Raw genomic sequence first — 13622 nt, 5'->3', positions numbered from 1 at the left:
AGCCTAGTTCTCTGTCCTTACAGGTGCTCATCTGCTTCCAGAAAACGGTGTCCTAGAGGAGGGAGGTCAGCAGACATGAAGTGAGGTCAATGTCAGGTTCCCATGCCAGGAACAGGAACTCTGGGTACGTAGGAGGGTTACTGCTGGTCAAACCCCAATGCAGTTCATTGAAACGGTCAGAAAGGCTAGTCCCGGAGCCTCTCCTTAAGTCTCCCTTGGATTTTGACACCACCAACCCCTTCTGGTGGGAAGAGGCTGAGAGAAACAGAGATTAAAGCAAAAAAAAAAAAAAGCCTACTTGTTAAATAATTTTTTCTCTTAAAAATTTTTATTATAATTTATTATTCAGAGTTCTTTTCTTAAATTTTCCAGGTTAAGGAGCTAGTTTCCTAGCAGAGATATAGTTCCCAAAATAAAACTGGACACTTGCTTAAAAGCTACATTTTCAAGGTTACTGCTATGGTGTATACCTTAGCCTTTTTACACATTCAACAGAGAGCTAATCAGAGGATCTGTTGTCTCTAGGAAACCGAGAAGGAAAACAATCAGCTCTGTTCTCCTGTCTGAGCTGGGGGAGTGAGCTATAATAAGGGAGCATAAGAATACATCGGGAGCCAGCAAGCCCCAACACACAGGTTAGCACGCCTGGCTGACCTAACTCGCAGGTGCGTGGTTGCCAGGTAACGCTGGGGCCTCAGGGTCCTTTAAGAAGGCCTACAGCTGGGCTTGGAGAGGTGTGGGCATGGCCTGGGGCAATGGTGGGGAGCAGGGCACACGAGTCACTCTCAGGGCAGCTGGCAGTGCGACTTCCCCTCACCTGTGTGGCAAGTGGGAACAAGCCGGGTTTGGCCCTGAATGGTCCTTCTTCCACGGCTGCCTGTACTGTGAAAGGGCTCTGATTAGCCACGATCATGCAGAAGGAAGGAAAGCTGTGCCATGCATTATATAAAGCATATATGTATAAAGCACAACTCCTGCCCTTTATACAGTTACATTCTAAAATTCCTCTCAATCTTGGACAGATTCAAGGAGCACATTTTTCTATAGGTGAAGAGTAAAATGATTTTTGGAAAGAGCCACTGACTGGTTGAAAACACCTGGATTCTTGTCCCAAATTTGCAAATGTCTTCATCTCCAGTGTCATCCGAAGTCCCCTCTTCATTTTGAGATTCACACAGTATTTGCTCAAATCTCTGCATGTTGTAGGAAACGCAGAATTCCCCCACAGTCTGTTTAGGAATTCTTGAGGATTTAGTTTTCTTTACCTTCTATGACCCCTACTTTCTTCTTGCACACTTTAATTCAGATCATGAGCCATGTGGTCCCTTGCATATGATCTGCATGTAGAGTCTGCCATTTCCTAAACCATTTATCTGGCAAATTCATAAATGTGGAACAACTTGTCCCCAAATAATGCCAGATGCATAAGGACCTGCTTTGTCCTCAGCTAATGTTGCTTTGTCTTCCAGTGGGTAATAGTAGCTCCTGGTCATTTGTGTACTCTTAGGGATCTGAGTTTCATTCCACCTGAGGAAGAAAAACTTTAAGTGAATGGATAGGGGCAGCATGACTTTGTAATGCAGAATAGGTGGTGGTCCCAGCCTGGAATTCATTTACAGAGACAGGCCCAATGTTTAAGTGCAGAATCTCTTTTAATTTAAAATCTGCTTTCGTGGGTTAGTTAGGTTCAGAGAAGGGTAAATATTGGGAATCACCTGGTCTCTCCTGGTCCATGGCTGTTCTTTACAGCTGTGTCTTTCCCAAGAATAGAATCTTACTTTTTCACTTTGGGATAGGCATCTGTACCTGAATCTGTTTAGAGTGAAGAAAAGATGAGTTATCTAACAAGGCTGTAGGAAAGCTGAGAGCTTGAGGTTGAAGCAGAGGCATCCAAGGTGCTTTGTCACCACCTGGAATCGGGCAGGCAAATGGGGAGTCATCGCAAAGGCCAACCTTCCTAGCCCAAGGGCTATCATTCTACTTTATATGTTTGAGTCATTGTGAGAAGAGAAAGATTTAGAGGCATTCTTTCAGCACTTACTCAACAAATATTTATTGAACACCTACCCGATTCTGAGCTCTGCACTGTGTTCAGAAATCAGGGCTGCAAACAAGTCTTTCCCCCTCACTATTCTCAAACACCGCTCTTTTTAACTGCCTCTAGATCACATCCTAAGTATCAGTCCATGTATTGATTGAATGCTTACATGTGTAAAGGCTCTTATAGGGCTGACATTGTCAATATTTGCAAAGTCTAAGACTTGGAAACTTGGAGGAAGCTTACGTTCTGTAGGTGTATACCTTCACGTACCTTAGAGTACAGCTCAAGTTGAGTTTATGTTAAAAAAAAAAGCCAAATCAAACAAACTAGCACACAGACGGCACTCAAAACTGGGGAAAAAATGATACAAAGCACTTTTAAGAAGCCAATCTAGCCTGCTGCCCTGGATTCTGGTATTATAGGATCTCAGCATCAAATGTGTATTGAAAAGATATCTTTTTAAGAAAACCATAAATATTTGTATAGTCATGTTAATAGCTGGGTAGATGATATTTGTCCTATTTGATCATAATGAATTTCAGGGTCTAAAATATGGAGTAGAGATGACTAGTTCATTAAGGAGATGCTGTATTTGGCAGGTGAAAATGTGGCCCTTGGTAATAATAATCACTCGTGATGTTATATCTCAAATGTGTCAATAAGGAAAACACAACCTTTGTAAAGCCTTTGGCAGCCATCCAGAGGTTCATACAATACCGAAGACGAGGGCTTGGGAGAAGAGTTTCTCTTTCTGAATATGTTAGCTCTCTTCAGGAGTACCCCTTAGCCCACTGAACTGAGAACAGTTGGCTTCAAATGCAGCTCACAGAGTGTGGTGGGCTCTCAGAAGGAATTTTGCCACGTTGACTCTAGAGCAGTGTTACTCAGCTTTCCAGAATTCAAAACTCCTATAATGCTTTCTCATTCTATCTTCTAGAAAAGCCAGGCCAGCCAAATACATATTGACCAGCTGTAGAGTCTCCGTTACAAAGGCACTAAGTGTATGAATTATGCTTCATCAAACTGCTTATGACTCCCTGCACCAACCTTCTGGAAATACTAATATGGTTTCCTGAACTTGGGGAGCCATAGTCTGGTTTGCCTTGGACAGTTCCAGTTTATTCTTGTTGTCTTGGTGAAAATATTAGTGTATGCCTCTTTTATTCTCATGTGTGTCCTAGTTTCAATGATGAAAGATGGTCACTGTCTCTTTAACCTGGATCCTAATCTCCCACCAGTTGGGAATAACTCCTTCAGGATCATGCCAACTTTGTCTGTATATGGCTATTTGAATTTGGATAAGTCAATCTCACCTCCGCATGGTTTAGTACGGTCATTGAAGTAATGGTGATGGAAGGACAGACATTATCTACTTCCTCCTTGTACTAACACTCACATCAAGTGTTAGTCACCTTAATCAAATTATTTTGATGTGTTTCTCTCCAAGTGAGGTGGGATGACTAGATGTTGGAGGATCCTTCATGCTATTCTAAGAAGTTTGGGCACGTCTTGCTAGGCAAGGCAGGTGACAAGCTTTGTCAACAAGTGAAGGATGTGCCGAATATTTGCTTCAAAAAAGCCTATTGTAATAACCCAGGTGAGAAGAAATGGGCACGTCAGCAAGAACTTTGGAGAGTTATACCTGTATGTCTGGGAAGTCTCAAAACTAACATCTCCTTGAGTTAAATGGGAGAGAAGAACTTCTGTTCTAAATGGATTTCAATCAGGTTCCTATCTCCTCAACTCAAATCTAGGCCACTGGCATAGTATTTCCTTGCTTCTCATCTTTCAATACAGTTTTGTGTGTGCTATTAAAAAAAATACCACAGCATCCCAGGGTAGGATGTCTTTCAGAGATGAATCAGGTGATTCCCATGTGCTAGTTTATAAATTGTTCACTGCTTTGGGATTCATAGGGATGAAAGATGCTTTATTTATTGTCCTTTGAGATGAAAGATGCATAATTTATAACAGTAGGATTACTATTTTATTTACTCTTGTGATGCTGAAATCACATTCTTGTCTAGTGATGGAATTGCAGAATCCCTTTTAATTTGTGGGCAAGTATCTTATTACAAGCTTCGGTGTTGGATGGTTTGGTCACTCCAATGTGGGTGTTGTATGAATGAAACAGTATGATCCTTTTGTTGTTACACAAAGGCTTTATTCTCCTGCTCACAAGCGTTAGTGAGATGTTAAACATGTGTGCATGATGTAAAGATGTTGGCTGTAATGTCTGTTCATGCAGGCTTATGATGACATAATTATGTAGATTCTGTTCAAATAACTTAAAATCTCACAGTTGTAGGCTTTACACAGCCTTCTTGTTCAGTGATCCTGGGACCCACATATGGCGCTATTGTGTTTCCAGGTAATCACATGTTTCCAGCATCCAAAAATATCCACAACTTTGTGTTTAGGAAAACATCACCTTCCTGCTTGATAGAACCATTAGATTTCTTCACTTCGCCGCTTTGTAGGGACAGCGAGTTTTGTCTGATCACTTGCTTGATTTTAACTAAAGGGTGTGGATCCCTTCTTGGCAGCAAGGTTTGGGGCAATTTCTGTCATTTTTTTTTTTTTTTTTAAAACATCTTTATTGAAGTATAATTGCTTTACAATGGTGTGTTAGCTTCTGCTTTATAACAAAGTGAATCAGTTATACATATACATCTGTTCCCATATCTCTTCCCTCTTGCATCTCCCTCCCTCCCACCCTCCCTATCCCACCCCTCTAGGTGGTCACAAAGCACCGAGCTGATCTCCCTGTGCTATGCGGCTGCTTCCCACTAGCTATCTATTTTACATTTGGTAGTGTATATATGTCCATATATACACTACCACTCTCTCACTTTGTCCCAGCTTACCCTTCCCCCTCCCCATGTCCTCAAGTCCATTCTCTAGTAGGTCTGTGTCTTTATTCCCATCTTGCCACTAGGTTCTTCATGACCTTTTTTTTTTTCTTCCTTAGATTCCATATATATGTGTTAGCATACTGTATTTCTTTTTCTCTTTCTGACTTACTTCACTCTGTATGTTTTTAAAAATATTTGTCCTATGTCATCTCTGCGTCAGATGGATTTGTGTGTGGATTGGGTGAGACAGGAGTGTTGGAGTTGTTTTCTACCTGCTTATGTCACCAGTTCACGCCTCCTTTTGTGGAACTGATGGCATCTACTCAGTGTCTTAGGGCAGAGCCACAGTGGAAGTTTTGGATATAACAGAGCAGGATCATGTTAGCTGTTAGCTTCTTCTTTTTTTAAATTTTATTTATTTCTTCCAGAGGAAAAGCGCTTGCTTGCCTTTCAACTGCTGGCCAAATAGCAATAGTGGGAAAGGAAAGGGATTTATAGACAGATGATCCCAGAGACTGTAAGGTAGCACTGCACAAAGGATCCAGCATGAACTGTCCAGAAAACCCTGGGAAACAGATGAACCAAAACCAGATTTTTAAATCTGAAAATGATCTTACCTGTTCGGTTACCTGTTTCTGGTTTATTAGGATATTCATTTGCTTTCTTATCTAGACTCAGTTTAGAATTTCTAAGAATGTTCTGTTGGAAATACAGAAAGTATTTCTAGGGAATTCCCTGGTGGTCCAGTGCTTAGGACTTGGTGGTTTCACTGCTGAGGGCCCGGGTTCAATCCCTGGTCAGGGAACTAAAATCCCGCAAGCCGTGTGACATGGCCAAAAAAAAAAAAGTGTTCCTAGAAACTGTAATTCCCCTGCCTTCCACCCCTATGCAGGGAAGTGTGACTTTTTTCTATATTCTTTCTACTTGACAGTAGAAGCAGATGAAGGGAAGCTAAGATTAATAACTGTCTTTGTGTATATGGAAAACCCTGGCATAAGATAAGGAGTACTAGCAAATATGTCTTCTTTGAGGATAGAAATGGACTTTAACTAAGGGGATGGATTAGAATCAGGTTTAAGAAAGCCCTTTCTCTCTGAGTCAGTCCACTACAGATGCCAGATTTTATAGAATATGCTTTTTCAGATGCCTCTTGCTCTCGTTCCCAGCCCTGTCGAGGCTATAGTTGTTTCAGCAAAGGAAAGAGATCCACCTATTTGGAATGACTTAAAGAATACAGGATTTGGGGCATTCAAACTTGTTGTTTTACAGATCAGAAAATAAGTCTGATTTTCCCTCAAGTCAGTTGGCTGCTACCCAGACAAGAACCCCAATTTCTCAGCACCAGCACTAAGGTCATTTCTGTTCAGCAAACTCTGGGGTGGTTCTCAGAAGTAAGAGATCAAGCTAAAGATTCTGGAGGCTTCTTCCAACTCTGGATAATTGAAACTAAGAAAGAAGTATACCTTTACAAAATTTGAAATCATATTTACTGTATCAAAATGGAAATTCTTCAAAATGTATATGGCATAAAGTTTTTTACATTTTTTTCTCTTGAGGTTTTTAAAAAAAATTTACCTAGTGATGTGTAGTTACCTTTGCTCCCCTCCTTTTTATTATTATTATTTTTTGGATTAAATTTGCCTCTGGAGTATAAAGCAAAAGTGTTTTCTTATTGCTTTGGAAACTTTCTGTGGTTGTTCAGACTGGTACCAAGTCACTGCCAGGTTAATAGAGGTGCTTTAAATATAGCCATATATTATTAAAGCTGTGACAAATACATTGGAGTTTTATCACTTGTGATGAATGTTTCATTTTATTGAGATCAATTCTAATTCTGGAAATTAAGCGCTTATCCAAGAAAGGAACATGACATCTTTCTGAACCTCAAAAAAAGGGAAAAATTTTTGTTACATAAGAGAGGAAATCTTCCCAGTTCTGGTTTCCCAAAGGCCCACTAGTCATTTTAGGAATAAAGTACTATATTCTTTTTTCTTTTCTTCTTAAAAATCTCTGCAGGGTATAAGCAATGCATACCTCTACGCCACACTCTGATCGTCTGAGGGGCTTGGCGTCAGAATGATGGAATCCTAGAACATTAGAACTAGAAGGGATTTTAGGACCCTTTTGGCCCAATCTCTTCATTTCACAGATGAGAAATACCACGTGGCTTGTCCAAGGCCATGTAGCTATTTAATGGGAGAAATAAGACTTGAAACCTGTTTCTGGTCTCCTTTATTACCATTTTTTATTCTTGTAAGGTTTTTTTTTCTTTTTTCTTTTTTAAAGCATGTTCTCTTTATAACACTGGTTCTAGAGAGCAGGAAAAATACGGTTGCTGTTAGGCAGGAGCACATAGAGACACTGTGAGGTCAAGAAATTCAAGGTCAAGGTCAAGAGACACCCAGTAGCAGAACCTATAATAACAATATATACATACAATGAGAGAAGCCTGCGTGAAAATCATCGTCAATTTGGGCTGCATGTGTGGGCTTTTAGGACCACCCCAGATTGAGACAATTACTAATTGTTGTCTTCTCCCCCACCTGTGTCTTCTGCCCTAGAGCCATTATTGTAAACTGAGCTGTGCAAACCCTACAAATCAAAAAGGAGGTGGGCACACATTTTCCACTTGTCCCTAGAATGCCTCCCAAGTACCTGATCATCACCTACAACAGTGAAGATAATATTCTTCCCTATCTTTGCTGAACTGTCTGCCTGCTTCTTGGTATAATTTTGCAGCTTTTACTTGGCAGCTCTGATAAAACAAGAGAGAAGCAAACATTAGATCTGCTCCTTTGGAACAGGTGCTCTTCTGTGTCCAGACAGCCATTATAAATACTAAGCACAGACGACAGAAAAGGTTACACGGAAAAAGGGATCACTTGTGATGGTCAGACCTAAGAGCTTACAAATTGCTTGGTGTTTCACTTGAACATAAAGCTATTTCGTGACACGTCTGCTTGGTCTGGCTTTGCGGCTGAGATAACTCCGTTAGGATGACCTCTGTTTTCAATACAGAGCCCTGCAGTGTTGTGTGGGCTGCCACAGAAGCCTAGGTGTGTTTCAGCACCCCCGGCAGGCAGAAATGTATGAAGGATGTTCTCACACTAGCGTATTCCTCAACTCATTTCTCAAGCTTCTAAGAGTCATGATTACTCTTGTCTCTACTTTCAGTTAATGTGTACTGATGTAAGGCCAAAGTTGGAATTGGGACAGATCCTAGCTTTGTTGAGTCGCCTATAATAAACCAGGCACTTTACATGGTTTCCTTCCTCCCTTTTTTCCTTCCTCCCTCCCTCCCTCCCTCCCTTCCTTCCAAGAGCTTACAACTCTAAAGTTAGATATTATCACTCCCACTTAAATGAAAGCTCAGAAAGATAACTTGCCCACATTCCCACGGGCCGAGTCAGATCTGATCTAAGATGACCATTTATCCCAGTTTCCCTGGATAATTATCAGTAGATCTTCATTTTCTTCTCTACTCCAGGCTTAGTCAATATATTATATAGTCCTCCCAATTCATTAACACCAGAATTGATCTGAGGCAAAATTGTAAAGTGGGAGAGCTTGTCTTCGGGCCTTTCTTGCATCATCTTTCAGACCATCTCCAGGAGGGATGTTCCTGGGAGCATAATTTTCTGACCCCTGGGTCTTTTAACTTCTGTGCTTTCCTCACTTATTCTGTCTCAGCTGGTTATTAACTTGTTGCTGTTAAATGTTGGTGCAACTAGATTCCTGTTGGCCTTCTTCATCCTCAAACCAGCTGAGAGTTCTCAACCATTTTGCTCCACAAACCTCAGTCCAGCCACTGCCTCCTCATTCTACACAGGTGAGGATGAGATGAAAGCCTCTAACATGAGGCAGTTATTAAGATTATCTCTTGTTGTTGTGTCATTACATAATTTCTTCCCTGTGCTTCCACAGAACTTTGTATATGGCTTCTCCTCTAAGATTTATAACATCATATGGTAATTACTTGTCTATATTTCTATCTTTCCTACGATACTATGAAATTGTGAAGAGCCAGGACAGTGTTTTGTTAATGTATTCTCAGTACCAAGCAATGTGCCTGCAATAAAATAGTCCACGAAAGCTTAGGAATCTAAGATTTTCTGTTGCTTTCCCTTGCTCTCCCAATTCCTGTAACTTTCTGATTGCTGAATCTCTTCTAGGACTTTCGGTCATCAACTTTGTTTTTACTTCCAACTTCTGAGGGTTCCCTGATTTCCCCACTATATATTGAGTCTCCTGTTTTACTGTATTTCCTAGTATTTATTTATTTATTTAAAATATTTATTTATTTGGTTGCACTGAGTCTTAGTTGTGACAGGCGGGCTTCTTAGTTGAGGCTCCAGGGCTCATTAGTTGCGGCATGCATGTGGGATCTAGTTCCCTGACCAGGGATCGAACCTGGGCCCCCTGCATTGGGAGTGAGGAGTCTTATCCACTGCACTGCCAGGGAAGTCCCCTTTCCTAGTATTTATATTGTAATGATGTGTGTCTTTCTTCCTAGTTTTAAATCTACAGTGTAACCTGCCTTTGCAGCAGTTATACCCCAAATTTAGTCAAGGTGAGCACAGCTTGCCTCTTTGGCTTTGACTTCTGATATCTGTCTAAACTCTCACGACTTTTTTTTCTGTTTGTAAGATCTGATCTTGGAGTTCGAAGACATGGGTTCGAACTCTAACTTTGTATCCTTCCAGCTGCAGGACCCGTAACTTAGCCTCTTGGAACTCACATTCCACATCTGTGAAAAAAGGGGTCATAACAATACCCTCTTCTCTATAATGAATGAGATAATATATGCAGAGGAACTTCGTAGATCAACACTAAACCGTTTCTGCCACATCCAAAATTAGTGCTTTGCACCAGTTGAAAGGAGGTTCTTAAACACAAAAATCCTCTTCAAACTCTAATAACAAACTCCCCTAAGGCAAGGAGTGAAAACATGAGGATTTGGCATAGCACCTTGGAAAGACAGCCAGCTCTGGACTAGCTCATCTTTGGAACCAGTGGGAACTGCTCTTTTATAGTTTGCTACATTTAGATAGGCTAGACACATCTAATTAAAGGTTCTCCAAACTTAGTGCTTGTAAATTATTTTAAAATGAGTTTCTTAGACTTTTAAGCAATTCTGGATGTTTAAGCCTCACGATATATTTGATGCAACATATAATGAGTACAGAAATTACAAACTCTGGGCTGTCTCACACATTAATATTGGTCTGAAATAGCCTTTAGAAACAAGTCAAAAACAGACATGAGAACTCAAGAAAAAGTCAGACACAGAAGTGCCTATCTTGAGTGAAGTCTTGGTATTAAAATTTCAGATGAACGGGACTAAAAACCTTAGAGAATTCTGTCAATTGCAATATGAAAACATTTTCCAAATTCTATTTATCTCATACTCAAAATACTCCAACCTTGTTTCTGTTCTTAAAGAGGAATGTTATTTTTAAGAATATTACTCTTTTTCACTTTGTGGGAAGATTTCAGATTGTGATCAAGGGAGCTGCTCCTAGGACATATTAAATGAATGAGAAAGTCTGAGACTACCAAGTATAATTAGAGATATTAAGATGCCATATTTATACTAATTCAGAGGGTTGGAATTGTTCTCTAATTTATGTGGTTTTTTAAAGTTCTTTTGAATGTTGGTCTTTAGTCAAAAGTGCATTTGAAATGTGCTCTAGGCTAAAGTGGTTTAAAAGGTTTTGAAATTTGGGGGCCAGTAGTGGTGATGTTATAAATACCTCTTGCGGTGCGGATGTGACTAATACTTTTTGCTCTGCTGCACTACTTCATGAGTCAAACTGCTTCCTCATAACGATGTGTTGCTTCAAGCTGGCTGAGGAATAGTTGAAACCCTTTGAAGAGCTTGTGTAATGCTTGGGACATACTCCACTGAAGATCTGTAGATTTCTGGAAGCCCTGTGCTCTGTTCAAAATGGTCAAAGGACGTAAAAGAATCACCAAGCTGACTGTGGTACATGCAACTTTGAGGATCCTTCAAATATTTATTTATTTATTTATTTATTTATTTAAATAAATTTATTTATTTATTTTTGGTTGCGTTGGGTCTTCGTTGCTGCACGCTGTCTTCCTCTAGTTGCGGCGAGCTGGGGCTACTCTTCGTTGTGGTGCGCGGGCTTCTCACTGCGGTGGCTTCTCTTGTTGCGGAGCACGGGCTCTAGGCACCCGGGCTTTAGTAGTTGTGGCATGTGGACTCAGTAGTTGTGGCTCGCAGGCTCTAGAGCGCAGGCTCAGTAGTTGTGGGGCACGGGCTTAGTTGCTCTGCGCATGTGGGATCTTCCCGGACCAGGGCTCGAACCCGTGTCCCCTGCATTGGCAGGCGGATTCTTAACCACTGCGCCACCAGGGAAGTCCCCAAATATTTATTTTTAATCTATGCTTCAGCTAGCCCCCGTGTTACTGATGTCCTTTTAGCAGGAAACCAGTTAAGCACGATTGATGGAAAAGAACTATACAAATTTAAGGAGACCTATACTGGAAGATGTATTGCTGCAGAGTCAGGAGTTTGCAAACTTTTTCTATAAAGGGCTAAAGAGTAACTATTTTTGGCTTCAAAGGCCAGATGATCTCTGTTACAACTGCTCAGTACCGCTGTTGTAGTGTGGAAACAGCCACAATCGGTATGTAAATAAATAAGCATTTCTGTGGTCTAATAAAACCTTATAAAAAGAGGCAAGAGGGCAGATTTGGACCGCGGGTTATAATTTGCTCACACGTATTTTAAGCAGTAGTTTTGTCATTGCTTAAAAAATTTTAACTTACTTTTCTCCGTGGAGAGGATTCAGACCAACATAGAAGATCATAGAGAAGTTAATAATCATTAAAATTCAAGATAAGAGCTCAGACGTATTGCTGTAGCTGAAAAAACTTTTTTGGGAGAGAGTAAGTGATTTCTCTTCTAATCCTACAGACTTTATTCAGAGCAAATAAACAGGTGAGAAATTAAACTATGAAGACAATGTGACCCTCTCCTTCTTGGATGAGTCCCAAAGCCCATCCTGCGAATGTCATTACTGAAGAGTTGACTGTATTTGGACGGGTTGTCTATGAACTAAACGGAGACTAGCTTCAAAATCCAGGGAAAAATATGGTCAGATTCTAGGATTGAGGCATCACAATGCCAAGTACCTGATGACTCACACTGTTAGTATCACCTTCTTTTCCTATGGCTTAAATTCAATCATTTTCACCAGGGATGTCTCCACCCTTCGTTTTAATATTTAAATATGGCAACTTGAGACTCCATCTCATATCAGGATGAAAATATCCTTATAATTTCGGTGGATTTCAGGGGGATAGAAATCTCTTGATTGGCCCACAAAGTAATTTACTTTTTAAACATCACTTGGTCTTCCTAGGTTTTCTTTTTCTCATCCTGGCCCGCTCTCCTCCATGGTGGACACCACCCTGATTTCTTCATTTCCTCATGAATAACTACAGTAGTGGTCTTGTGTACAGCAGACTATTTCCAAAGGTTTGAAATAATGGTGGGCGATTATAAATATAGTACCATGTAGATATCAACTTAAATTTAATACTAAAATTTGTTACTGAGTCCAAGCTTGCTCTGCTTGCCGCATGGCAGGACAGTAAATCAGGAGTTGAGGTGTTGAGGCAAGGAATATGACTTTATTCGGAAAGCCGGCAGACTGAGAAGATGGCAGACCAGTGTCTCCAAAAAACCATCTTATCGGGGTTTGGATGCCAGTTTCTTTTCTAGAACGGAGATGGGGAGGAGATGAGGAAGTAAAGTAAAAAGGCCATAAGTTTTGCAAATATGCCCTTGAATGGCCAGCCTCAGGGAGGGGATGTGATCATTTCTTCTTTCTTACAGCCATCCACAGGTGGATAGGGGCAGGATGCTTCCCTGAACAAAGGCACTTTGGGCAGGGTTCCCTGAGGCAGGCCATTATGTATAGACAGTATCCTTTTAGTGAACAAAAGCAGGGGAAAGCAAAGGTTAAAGTAAAATAAACAATCCAACATGTAGTGAGATTTGGCTCTTCCCTGTTACAATATTACAGCCTCAAAAATTCCTCAGTCATTTCTGAAAATAGAATGTTGTCTTCCTCTCTTCTTAGAACCCCTACCTTGGCCCTAGGGTTCTTTCTTTCTTCTTTCCTATAAACATAGAACCTTCTCCCAAATCTGAATTGTACCATCACCATGGAATGAAAAAGCAGATGCAGTCAGTCCTTGGGTTATAATAATAGCACATTTTCCCTTCTCCTGCTGTATTTAATTATTGACTATCCAGTATTCTCCTAATTACAAAATAACCACCTTTTCTCAGTTCTACTTCTTAAAATCTTTAGCATATCGAGCTATTTTCCACTCTCTCCTTGATTTTTTTCCCCATATTTTGGCTTCCATGACATGGCACTTGCTTGGTTATTTTAAGTCATTGAACATTTCTTTTCCGTTTCATTTCTTGTTTTTTTTTTTCTCTCCTGGTAACCACGCCCAAGGATTATAGGTTAAAATATGAGCTGCAGTCTGGGAGTGTCAGGGAAGTTTTATGGTAGGAGTCAGAGAGGGAAATTTTCAATAAATTAGGAAGATTGTAAAATCTGTCCATTCATCTCTGACCACTCCCACATTAATTTTTTAATTAATTAATTGTTTATTTATTTTAAATGGAAGTATAGCTGATTTACAATGTTGTGTCAGTTTCAGGGGTACAGCAAAGTGAT

The sequence above is a fragment of the Eubalaena glacialis genome, chromosome 7 (assembly GCF_028564815.1).
Source record: "Eubalaena glacialis isolate mEubGla1 chromosome 7, mEubGla1.1.hap2.+ XY, whole genome shotgun sequence".
NCBI lineage: Eukaryota > Metazoa > Chordata > Mammalia > Artiodactyla > Balaenidae > Eubalaena > Eubalaena glacialis.
This window is presented reverse-complemented; position numbering follows the sequence as displayed.